At 44.8% G+C, this 13,340-nt stretch overlaps 1 long non-coding RNA gene across 4 annotated transcripts in view; it reads right to left on the bottom strand.

Moving 5' to 3' along the window:
• Positions 1-13,340, bottom strand: part of LOC309854715 — a 97,622-nt gene that overhangs the window by 1,713 nt on the left and 82,569 nt on the right. For all 4 annotated transcript variants that reach the window (XR_014306374.1, XR_014306375.1, XR_014306376.1 and 1 more), the window contains 2 exons: positions 2,863-2,953; positions 432-530 (listed from right to left, as the gene is read on the bottom strand). This is a non-coding gene — a long non-coding RNA (uncharacterized lncRNA). The remainder of the gene's footprint in view (positions 1-431; positions 531-2,862; positions 2,954-13,340) is intronic.

Here is a 13,340-nt window from a genome sequence, read left to right as displayed (position 1 = left end):
AATCCTCGCCGAAGCACGCCTTCGAGGTTGTGTTGGTAAAAATTACTTTATGTAATGAACTCTTAGATCAATTCTTATTGAAATGAGCTGGAATTAGATTTTTGCTCTTCCCATATGTAATGCTTTCAATTCGGTGATGAATTACCTGAGTCGGCAGCAAGTTGACATTTCAAGGCGGAGCACACCGTGTGAAACCTGCTTGTTTGCTGGCCCTTTGCGCAGCGAAAGCAGACCTACTGGTCTGCTTAAAACCATTTTTTAATTTAGCGGGGTTGTTTGATAGAGGTGTTCCCCCCCCCCTTTCTTTATTCAGGGGATATTTGCCATTTTACCATTTGGATTCATTTCTTTTCAGAATCTCTCCTGGGTCACTGTGTGGATATGACCGATCATATAGGTACACGGATACCTCATCCATGTGTGTGACTTACCGCATCCCTGCAATCGCCTCCCTGCACGCTTTCTTCATCTTTGAAACCGAAGGACCGCATCAGGTCACCGTTTGCCCAAATCCTCCAGATCCTGAGGTGCTGAGAACAAAATGCAAGAAATGTTGGATTTAGCAAAGTCAGGACCTCTGCCTTCTGAAGGCGACCTGCCCCTTCTTTCTTCTCCGTGTTCCCGTCCCCCAGCCTGTAAAGGGAGGACTCATCCCAACACGCCGGGCCTCTCCCCCCGAGTGTGGGAAGCAGCTCTGACTCCAGCTCCTGGTTCCTTAGGTGCCCGGAGAGCTGAGGAGAGCCTGCCCGTCCACGGATCCTCTTCTCTGGCCGTGGACGCCGCAGCCAGAGGCTGAGCTGGGTGTCCACAGGCAGGACCCTCCGCGGGGAAAGTGGAGAAGCACCTGCAGCACTTGGTGCCAAGTTGTTTGCTTGGGCGCCCGCTGTCTTCCAACCGTCTCTTCCCGGTGAAGTGACCCTCTCTATCCCGAGTCATTTCTTTTTTTGACTTCGAGACTGTTTTATCAGGCACGAATATGGCTACTCTATCTTTATTCTGTGAGTGTTTGCCTGATGTGACTTTCTCCATCCCTTTACCTTTCATCTTCTCACGTTCTAATGGATTAGCTTTTTGGCGGCGGGGGGGGGGGTGTTTGGTTTTGTTATTTGTAAATAGCATGTAGCTGGGTTTCTCCTTCTGCAGTCTGACCATCTCTTTAATTGGGATGTTTATCCCATTTACATTCCTTGTGAACTCTTTCTTTTCTTCATCTATCATCTATTCATCCTATCTATCTACTCTGTCCGTCTATCATCTATCTATCTATTCTGTCTACCTACCTGCCTTATCATTTATCCATCCATCCATCCACCCATCTACCTACCTACCTACCTATCTGATCTATTCTATCTACATCCATCCAACCAACCATCCAACCAACCATCCATCCAACCAACCAACCATCCAACCAACCATCCATCTAACCATGCATCCATCCATCCAACCAACCATCCAACCAACCATCCATCCAACCATGCATCCATCCATCCATCCATCCATCCATCCATCCATCCAACCAATCTACCTATCTATCAATTGGTTAATCTATATATAATTGTTTTTCCTGGTCTGTAAAATTTGAAAATTTTTTTATTACTTCTCTCTCTCTCTCATAGCCCCTATGTTTACTCTTACACGATTACCTTGGGAATTGTACTCTGCACTTGCAACTCGATGCTCTTGCATGATGATCTTAACCGTTACCACCTCCCTGAGCTGCCCGAATGTGCAGACACCATGGTCTATTTTAACCCGGGTCACCTTCTTGCTAATTCACATGCTCTTTGGGTGTGGGTGTTAGTTCTGTTCCCATGGAGGCTGCGTAGGAGGCGGATACGCTCAGTGCCCAGTGACCGTCCAGATTCACCGGCGCCTCCTTTTCTGCCCCACCTCGCAGGCCTTCCTGCATCTCGGACCTTCCTATGCGGGGGTCACTCTCATTCCTCCTGAACTGTTTCCTTTAGAAGGTCTTTCATTTGGGCTACTGGCAGCTAAAGGTTTCAGTTTTTTTTTTTTTTTTAAAGATCTTATTTATTTGGCAGACAGACATCACAAGTAGGCAGAGAGGCGGGCGGGGCGGGGGAAGCAGGCTCCCCACCGAGCAGAGAGCCCGATGTGGGGCTCGATCCCAGGACCCTGGGATCATGACCTGAGCCGAAGGCAGAGGCTTTAACCCACTGAGCCACCCAGGCGCCCCTAAAGTTTTCAGTTTTTGTTCTTCTGAAAATGCCCTTATTTAACCTTAGTTCTCGAGATAGAATTCTGTTAAATGTGCCGCCATACATTGAATGTGTGTCACCCCAAAAGTTCTTATTTCCAAGCCTAATCCCTAATGCGCTGGTGTTAGAGGTGGTCCTTTGGGAGGTGATTAGGTTGCAAGGGTGGAACTCCCATGATGGGCTCCGTGCCCCTCTGCCCCACGGGGCTCCCTACCCACTCTGCCACATGAGGACACAAGGAGAAGGTGGCCGTCCATGAACAAGAGAGCGGTATTTATATTTCTAGGATATTCTTCTATTTACACTAGAGATTAGCCGAAAAACTCCCTGCTAGCTCTTGAGAGACAATGATTTGGACTTAAACACTGACTACAACAATGCGCCAGGGAGGAAAATACGATACGGCTGAGGCCCTGGACCCTGCAGCTAGACGTGCGGAAGTTGCAGGCAGGGAGGGGGCAGGGGGGGAGGCTGTGGAGCCAGGGGCACCCTTTGCTCCTTTCACGGAACATTCTCAAGTGGGAGATGCTGAAGTGGGCTGGGGAATCCTGTTTCTAAGCAGCCTCAGAGCTCCATGCGGCATCCGGGGACACAGAGAGTTTAGTTTTTTTTTTTTTTTTTTCTTTCTGAGCTTACCGCGTACCTGGCCATGGTTCCACGTGTGGTGCGGGAAGGATGAACAGCACAAAGTTCTTCCTCTCTGGGCACGGATGTTCTCGCAGAGGAGGTGGACACTGTCAAGGAAGGAAATAAGTCACGGGGTGATTTTAGATGGCGGTCGTGTGGGGCGGGAGGGAAGGGCGTTTGTCGTGGCGCTGGGGGCTGGAGGCTGGAGGCGGGGAGGGAGAAGAAGACCACAGTGAAGGCAGGGGAAGAGGATAAAAGTGGGGACCCCGAGATGGGAAGGCCTCCGGTGGTCCCCCCTCCCCTGTGATCTCTCTTCCTGTGGTTTCAGTGGCCTGCAGTCGACCGCGGTCTGGAAGCAGACGATTCTGGTCACGATCCCCATAAGAAGGTCCGTGGGAGCCTGATGCTGCGTCAGAGGCCTACGTCACCCCCCTCGCTTCCTCCTGTCCTCTGGGCATTGTGGCATGTCCTGTGCTCACAAGAAGCAGGGTGAGTAGGGGACAGGCAGATATTTTGAGAGCGAGAGAGAGAGAGAGAGAGAGAGCACATTCACGACAGGGCACTACAGTGTTAATAATGGTCCCATGTTATTGTTATTGCTGGTCATCTCTTACTGGGCTTATTTATAAATTAAACTTTATTATACAAAGGTATGTCTAGGAAAAAACCTGGTATGCACAGGGTTTGGTGCTGGGCGTGGTTTCAGGCACCCACTGGGGGTCTCAGAACGCACCCCTGTGGAGGGGGGAAGGGGTTCCTCTGTACTTGCAACCAAGGGACAGACGGAAGACCCATGTCCGAGGCTGCCGGGAAGATGGCGGAGTAGGAGGACCCTGCGCTCACCTCTTACTGCGGGGCCGCCTCGAGAGCACCCGCACTGGCATAAATAACCCGGAAAGCAACCTGATAACTGGCAGAACAGACTGCGAAGCAGATCCGCCCCCTCTAGTCGCTCTCGGCAAGATCCCATCAAAGCAGGGCCCCAAGACTGGCCGTGTGCCAGCAGCCCGGACAAGGGTCAGCATCGCTCCCAAGTGAGTCGTGCTCCGGGGAGAGGGGACGAGAACCACACGCACCGGTCTGACTGTGACCCCAGCAGCGGGTTGAGGGTAGGCAGCTGGTCAGACTGCAGGCCCCGCCCACGGACAGAAGCTTCTCGAGGGACGGTGCCTGCGGTTTGCTGCTACTTCATCTCTGGTAAACATCTGCTCTGACTCAACTCAAACCCGGGGCAGCTCTGGACTGGCCACTAGCACCACAGGCGCCAGACTCTGCCCGCAACAGGCAAGGAGCCATTGCAGCCTGGACTGAGGGCACACACAGTCTGCCACGGTGGTAGGACACCCGTGTGACATGCAGGAGACACCCTTGAAGCCCCATTTTCTGGTGGAAAGGGGACACTGAGCTGTAGGACTTCTTCATAAAGCTGCTGCTTTCAAGTACGGGAGACGCAGCTGACCTTTTGGACACAGAAACAGACGCCACAATAGACAAAATGGGGAGACAGAGGAATATATCCCGAATGAAAAGCAGAACAAAATCAGAGCAAGAGACCTGAGCAAGATGGAGATATGCAGTATGTCCGAAACTGAATTCAAAGTAATGCTCATAAAGATACTTGCTAGCATTCAGAAAACAGTTCAGGGCCTCTACAAGACCCGCCACCAAGAGACAGGCAATGTGAAAAGAACCAATGAGTGCATTTTTGGGAGGAGCAAGATGGGAGAGAAGCAGGCTGCCTAAATTTCGTCGGATCCCAGGAACTCAGCTAGAGAGTGATAAAATCATTTCGCGCACCTACAAACTCAACAGGAGATTGGAGAAGAGCAGCAGCTCCATGAACAGAAAAGCCATCACTTTCTAGAAGTCATATTCTATCCCTTCATTGTATTTAACCTTATTTTTTGTATGTATGTGTTTTTCTTTCTTTAAAATTTCGGTATACAGTTCCTTCTAACAGACCAAAATACATCTAAAATCTAGTGTGTGGCTCTGTTCTATTCACCAGCCCAATAATACTTTTTTTTTTTCTTTCCTTTCTTTCCCCCAGTTTTGGGTCTCTTCTGATTTGTTTAGTGTATTTTTTTCTGGGGTCTTTGTTACCCTGTTAGCATTTTGTTTGCTCATTCATCTATTCTTCTCTGGACAAGATGACAAAACAGAAAAACTCACCTCAAAAATAAAAAGAACAAGGGGCACCTGGGTGGCTCAGTGGGTTAAGCCTCTGCTTTTGGCTCAGGTTATGATCCCAGGGTTCTGGGTTCGAGCCCCGAATCGGGCTCTCTTCTCAGTAGGAAGCCCACTCCCCACCCCCACCTGCCTCTCTGCCTACTTGTGATCTCTATCAAATAAATGAATAAAATCTTAAAAAAAAAAAAAAAAAGAACAAGAGGCAGGACTGACTACCAGGGGCACAATCAGTACAGACGTTAGTAAGCTTAAGTTGTTGGACCTGGGAGTCAGAAGGACGATTACAAAGATACTAGCTGGGCTTGAAGAAAGCAGAGAAGATACTAGAGAATCCCCTTCTGGAGAAATAAAAGAACTAAAATATAACCAAGTTGAAATCTGAAAGGCTATTCATGAGGTGCAATAAAAAATGGAGGCTCTTACTGCTAGGATAAATGAGGCAGAAGAGAGAGTTAGTGACATAGAAGACCAAATGACAGAGAATAAAGAAGCTGAGCAAAAGAGACACAAACAACTACTGGACCACGAGGGGAGAATTCGAGAGATAAGTGATACCACAAGATGAAACAGTGTTATAATACTTGGGATCCCAGAAGAAGAGGAGAGGGGCAGAAGGTATACTGGGGGAGAGCTTTTCCAATCTGGGGAAGGAAACAAGCATCAAAATCCAGGAGGCACAGAGAACTCCCCCTCAGAATCAATAAAAATAGGTCCACACCCTGTCATCTAATAGTAAAACTTACAAGTCTCAAAGACAAAAAATATTGAAAGCAGCTCGGGACAAGAGGACTGTATCATTTAATAGTAGAAACATTAGATTGACAGGAGACCTATCCACAGAGACCTGGCAGGCCAGAAAGAACTGGCATGATATATTCAGAGCACTAATGAGAAAAATGTGCAGCCAAGAATATATACAGCTAGGCTGTCACTGGAAATAGGAGAGATAAAAAGCTTCCAGGACAAACAAAAACTAAAAGAATTTGCAAATACCAAACCAGCCCTATAAGAAATATTGAAAGGGGTTCTCTAAGCAAAGTGAGAGTCTAAAAGTAACAGACCAGAAACGAAGAGAGATAATATACAGTAATAGTCACCTTACAGGCAATTCAATGGCACTAAATTCCTATTTCTCAATAGTTACCCTGGATGTAAATGGGTTAAGTGCCCCAATCAAAAGACACAGGGTATCAAAATGGATAAAAAACCAAAACACATTGATATGCTATCTGCAACAGACTCATTTTAGACCCAAAGACACCTCCAGATTTAAGATAAGGGGGTCGAAAACAATCTACCATGCTAATGGACATCAAAAGAAAGCTGGAAATCCTTATATCAGAGAAATTAGGTTTTAAGCCAAAGACTATAATAAGAGGTGAGGAAGGACACTGTATCATACTTAGAGGATCTATCCAACAGGAAGATCTAACAATTTTAAATATCTCTGCCCCTAACATGGGAGCAGCCAATCATATAAGCCAATTAATAACAAAATGAAAGAAACATTGAAAATAATACAATAATAGTAGGGGACTTTAACACTCCTCTCACTGAAATGGACAGATCATCTAAGCAAAAGATCAACAAGGAAATAAATATTTTAAATGACACACTGGACCAGATAAACTTCACAGATATCTTCAGAACATTCTATCCCAAAGTAACAGAATACACATTCTTTTAGAGTGCATGGAACATGTGCATGGAACATTCTCCAGAAGAGATCACATCCTGGGTCACAAATCAGGTCTCAACTGGTACTAAAAGATTAGGATCACTCCCTGCATATTTTCAGACCACAATGCTCTGAAGCTAGAACTCAAGCACAAGAGGAAAGTTGGAAAGAATCCAGATACATGGAGACTAAAGAGCATCCTACTAAAAAATTAATGGGTCAACCAGGAAATTAAAGGAGAATTTTAAAAATTCATGGAAACAAATTAAAAATGAAAACAGAACTGTTTAAAATCTTTGGGACGCAGCAAAGGCGGTCCTAAAACTAAAGTATAGAGTAATATATACAAGCCTTTCTCAAGAAACAAGAAAGGTCTCAAATATACAACCTAACTCTACACCTAAAGGAGCTGCAGAAAGAACAGCAAATAAAGCCTAAACCTGGCAGAAGAAGAGAAATAATAAAGATCAGAGCAAAAATCAATGAAGTAGAAACCAAAAGAACAGTAGAACAGATCAACGAAACTACGAGCTGGTTCTTTGAAAGAATTAAAAAGATCGATACCCACCCCCACCCCTGGCCAGACTTATCAAAAAGAAAAGAGAAAGGACCCAAATTAATAAAATCATGAATGAAAGTGGAGAGATTACAATCAACACCAAAGAAATACAAACGATTATAAGAACATATTATGAGCAACTATATGCCAGCAAATTTGACAATCTGGAAGAAATAGATGCATTCCTAGAGACATAAAAACTACCAAAACTGAATCAGGAAGAAATAGAAAACCTGAAAAGACCCATAGCCAGTAAGGAGATTGAAACAGTCATCAAAAATGTCCCAACAAACAAGAGCCCAGGGCCAGATGGCTTCCCAGGGGAATTCTACCAAATATTTAGGGAAGAATTAATACCTATTCTTCTGAAACTGTTCTAAAAATAGAAATGGAAGGAAAACTTCCAAACTCATTTTATGAGGCCAGCATTACCTTGATCCCAAAATCAGACAAAGACCCCATCAAAAAGGAGATTTACAGATTAATATCCCTGATGAACATGGATGCAAAAATTCTTACCAAAATCCTAGCCAATAGGATCCAATAGTACATTTCAAAAGGATTATTCACCACGACCAAGTGGGATTTATTCCAGGGCTGCCAGGTTGGTTCAACATCTGCAAATCAATCAATGTGATACAATACATTAATAAAAGAAAGAACAAGAACCATATGATACTCTCAATAGATGCAGAAAAAGCATTTGACAAAGTACAGCATCCTTTCTTTTTTTTTTTTTTTTTTTAAAGATTTTATTTATTTATCTGACAGACAGAGATCGCAAGTAGGCAGAGAGGCAGGCAGAGAGAGAGGAGGAAGCAGGCTCTCCACGGAGCAGAGAGCCAGATGTGGGGCTCGATCTCAGGACCCTGGGATCACGACCCAAGCTGAAGGTAGAGGCTTTAACCCACTGAGCCACCCAGGTGACTTTCTTGATCAAAACTCTTCACAGTGTAGGGATAGAGGGCACACACTTCAATATCATAAAAGCCATCTATGAAAAACCCACAGCGACTATCATTCTCAATGGGGAAAAATGGAGAGCTTTTCCCCTAAGGTCAGGAACACAGCAGGGCTGTCCACTATGACCGCTGCTATTCAATATATCACTAGAAGTCCTAGCCTTGGCAATCAGACAACAAAAATAAAGGGCATCTGAATCGGCAAAGAAGAAGTCAAACACTCACTCTTTGCAGATGATATGACACTTTATGTGGAAAACACAAAAGACTCCACTCCAAAACTGCTAGAACTCATCCAGGAATTCAGTTAAGTGTCAGGATATAAAATCAATGCACAGAAATCAGTTGCATTTCTACACAACAACAACAAAACAGAAGAAAGAGAAATTAAGGAGTCGATCCCATTTACAATTGCAACCAAAACTGTAAGTCACCTAGGAATAAATCTAACCAACGAGCAAAGAATCTGTACTCAGAAAACTAGAGAATACTCATGAAAGAAATTGAGCAAGACACAAAGAAATGAAAAAACCTCCATGCTCATGGATTGGAAGAACAAATATTGTGAAAATGTCTACACTACTACCTAAAGCAATCTACACATGCAATGCAATCCCTATCAAAATATAATCAACTTTTTTCAAAGAAATGGTACAAATAATCCTAAAATTTGTATGGAACTGAGAAGACCCCACATAGCCAGAGGAATGCTGAAAAAGAAAACCAATGCTGGTGGCATCAGAATTCTGGACTTCAAGCTCTATTACGAAGCTGTCATTATCAAGATGGTATGGTACTGGCACAAAAACAGACACATAGATCCATGGAACAGAACAAAGAGCCCAGAAATGGACCCTCAACTCTATGGTCAACTAATCTTCGACAAAGCAGGAAAGAATGCCCAATGGAAAAAAGACAGTCTCTTCAACAAATGGTGTTGGGAAAATTGGACAGCCACATGCAGAAGAATGAAACTGGACCATACACACACAAAAATAGACTCCAAATGGATGAAAGACCTCAATGTGAGACAGGAATCCATCAAAATCCTTGAGAAGAACACAGGCAGCAACCTCTTCAACCTCAGCTGCCCCAACTTTTTCCTAGAAACATAGCCAAAGGCAAGGGAAGCAAGGGCAAAAATGAACTCTTGGGATTTCATTAAGATCAAAAGCTTTTGCACAGCATAGGAAGCAGTCAACAAAACCAAAAGACAACTGACGGAATGGAAGAACGTATTTGCAAATGACATATCAGATAAAGGGCTAGTATCCAAAATCTATAAAGAACTTATCAAACTCAATTTCCAAAGAACAAATAATCTGATCAAGAAATGGGCAGAAGACATGAAGAGACATTTCTGCCAAGAAGACATCCAGATGGCCAACAGACACATGAAAAAGTGCTCAACATCATCTGCCATCATGGAAATCCAAATAAAAAAACCTCAATGAGATACCACCTCACACCAGTCAGAAGGGCTAAAATTAGTAAGTCAGGGAATGACAGACATTGGCGAGGTTGTGGAGAAAGGGGAATCCTCTTACACTGTTGGTAGTAATGCAAGCTGGTGCAGCCACTTGAGAAAACAGCATGGAGGTTCCTCAAGAAGTTGCAAATAGAGCTACCCTATGACCCAGCAATCACTACTGGGTATTTACCCCCAAAATACAAGTGTAGTGATCTGAAGGGGCACCTGCACCCCAATGTTTATATCAGTAATGTCCATAATAGCCAAACTATAGAAAGAGACTAGGTGTCTATCAACAGATGAATGAATAAAGAAGACAGGTACACACACACACACACACACACACGAATATTACGCAACCATCAAAAATGAAATCTTGGGGTGCCTGGGTGGCTCAGTTGGTTAAGCGGCTGCCTTCGGCTCGGGTCATGATTCCAGGGTCCTGGGATCGAGCCCTGCATCGGGCTCTCAGCAGAGAGCCTGCTTCTCTCTCTGCCCCTCTCCCTGCCACTCTGCTTACTTGTGCTCTCTAGCTGTCAAATAAACAAATAAAATATTAAAAAAAAAAAAAAGAAATCTTGCCATTTGCAACCATGTTGTTGGAACTAGAGGGTATTATACAAAGCAGAAGAAGTCCATCAGAGAAAGACAATTATCATATTATCTCACTGATATGAGGAATTTGAGAAACAAGACAGGAGACTGTGGGGGAAGGGAGGGAAAAATGAAACAAGATGAAACCAGAGAGGGAGACAAACCATAAGAGACTCTTAATCTCAGGAAACAAACTGAGGGTTGCTGGGGGGTCAGCAGGGGAGGGATGGGGTGGCTGGGTGAGGGACGTTGGGTAGGGTATGTGCTATGGTGAGTGCTGTGAATTGTGTAAGACTGATGAATCACAGATCCGTACCCCTGAAACAAATAATACATTATATGTTAATAAAAAAAAAGAGAGCCAAGTAGAGTGATTGGCCTCACCAAATAGAAAGAAAAATAGACCACCTGGAATACATAGCAAACAATAGGAAGTAGAAGAATGGATCAGCCACCCGGAAGACAGCGTACTGGAAAGTAATCAAGCTAAGGTGATGGGGGAGGTGGGAAATACACAAAATGAGAAAAGACCCAGGGAACTCATTGACTCAGTCAAGCATAACAGTCTCATGATAGGGATCTCGGAAAGAGAAAAGCAAGAAATTGGGGCAGAAGATTTTTCTGAAGAAATAATAGCTGAAAACTTATTCAATCTGGGGTAGGAAAGAGAGATCCAGATCCAGGATGCACAGAAAGCCCCCAACAACCCAAAAGATCTGCACCAAGACACAAAGTAAATAAGATGGCCAAAAGTAGTAATAGAGAATTTTAAAAGTAGTAAGAGAAAGGAAAGGAGTGACATACAGGGGAAACCCCATACAGCTATCAGTGGATTTTTCAGCAGAAACTTGGCGGGCCAGAAGAGAGTGGCATGATAAATTCCAAGAGCTAGAAGGAAAAAAATCTACACTCATGAATACTCTATCCAGCAAAGTATTCATTTAGAATAGAAGGAGAGATAGAGTTTCCACAAAAACCAAAAGTTAAAATCAAAACCAGCCATGTCCCTGTCACACATGAGGCCATCGACCGGTGGGTCCCAAATTCATAGTCCAGCCTCACTCGGCCCGAGTCACCATGCACAGCCTGCCACCTGCTCAACGCCAAGTCAACACACCTTCACCACAGATTGCCAAGAGCTCAAACGGACACTCTTTGCCCCAAATCCCAGCTCCTTTGCTCAAGTTTGTGCAAAAAAGTGGGCATAATTATAACAGCAACCCAAACCGTGATACTAATTGTGTGGAATATATAATGTTTAAAAGGAGCGTGCTAGGCTGAGAACATCTCCAACGCGCACATCAAAGGACAACGCATACAGCAGGATTCTGGTTAGTAAAAGAAACAAACCTGGGAAAAATAAAATAAGATGAAGACAGAGAGGGTGACAAACCACGAGACTCCTAACTACAGGAAACAAACTGAGGGTTGCTGGAGGGGGGGTGGGTGAGGGGATGGGGTAACTAGGGGGATGGGCATGAATGGGGGCACTTGATGGAATGAACACTGGGTGTGATATGCAACCGATGAATCACTGAACTCTACCTCTGAAACTCTAATACACTGTATGTTAATTAATTAAATTTAAATGAAAAAAAGGAATCCCCCCCCTACCCACCAAACAAGAAAAGAAAAAAGAGCTGTGTGTTTGGCACTGTATTCCTTATCTGTTTCTTCCTAACACATTACGGCAATCTTGGCAGCTCAAAGCCACACACACTTATTACCTCGTTGAGGGCCAGCGGGTCAGAAATTTGATCAGGGCTCAGCTGGGTCCTCTGCTTGGGGTCTCACTGGGCTGCTGCTGGGGCGTCAGCCAGATGGCATTTTCATCGCAAGGCTTAACTGGGAAGGATCCTCTTCCAACCTCATTTAGGTTGTTGGCAGAGTCTGTTTCCTTATGGATGCATGACCGAAGGCTCTGGATTTTTGCTGGCTGCTGGCTGGGGGCAGCTCTCAGGTTTTAGAGTCTGAAGGTCTACATCCACCCCGCAGCCACTTGCTCTATGGTCTTCCTCAATAAGACTATTTATCTCATCGAGCTGCCAAGGAGGGTCTCTGCTCACGAAGACCCTAGCCCTTCTTTTAAGGACTTTCACCTCATTAAGCTAGGCCCACCCAAGAAGATCTGGCTTTTGATGAACTCAGAATCAACTGGTTTGGGACCTTAATTACACCTGCAAAATCTCTTCATCGTGACCCTGTTCTACTGGCCACGGCAAGTCCTGCCCACCCTCAAAGGGAGGAGACTAGACAGGATGTGAGCATTAGGGGGCAGAGGTCACAGGTCCCGTCTTCCATTTCTGCCCCCAGGGGCACACTGTGAAGCAGAATGGCGGCCATGCGGCAGGGGCTTCTGGTGTGGTGGTCTGCCCAGTGTCTACATCCCCTTTCTTCTGTGTCAGTAAAGCCTGACTTTTTTCAAGGAGGCAAAGTGCCCATCTTCCCAGGCTCCTTTGGGGCCACCACTGGTGATGTGATTGAGTTCTGGCCAATGACCTGTAACAATGTGAGGAAAAGTTATCCATTTCCTGATTTTATTTTATTTTATTTTTTTAAGATTTTATTTTTATTTATTTGACAGAGATCACAAGTAGGCAGAGAGAGAGAGGAAGGGAAGCAGGCTCCCTGCTGAGCAGAGAGGCCGATGCGGGGCTTGATCCCAGGACCCTGAGACCATGACCTGAGCCAAAGGCAGAGGCTTAACCCACTGAGCCACCCAGGCGCCCCATTTCCTGATTTTAAAAAAGACCCAATTGGCATGTTTTTTTGTTTTGTTTCTGTTTCTTTCTTTTTTCTTTTTCTTTTCTTTCTTTCTTTCTTTTTTTTTTTTTTTGCTTTGCTTCTTTCCCTTCTTCCTGCCTGGAATGTAGACACAAAACATAGAGGTTGAGCAGCCATCTTATGACCATGAGGCTTCTTATTTTCTGAGGATGGCAGAGCAGGAAGATAGAAAATGCCTCGATCTCCAAGGGCATTTTGGAACTTTTCTGGGACCACTCTAGGACTTCTTGTCATGCAAGAAAAATATCTCACTGTA

This window comes from Mustela nivalis (assembly GCF_964662115.1).
Source record: "Mustela nivalis genome assembly, chromosome: 19".
Taxonomy (NCBI): Eukaryota; Metazoa; Chordata; class Mammalia; order Carnivora; family Mustelidae; genus Mustela; species Mustela nivalis.
This window is presented reverse-complemented; position numbering and strand designations above follow the sequence as displayed.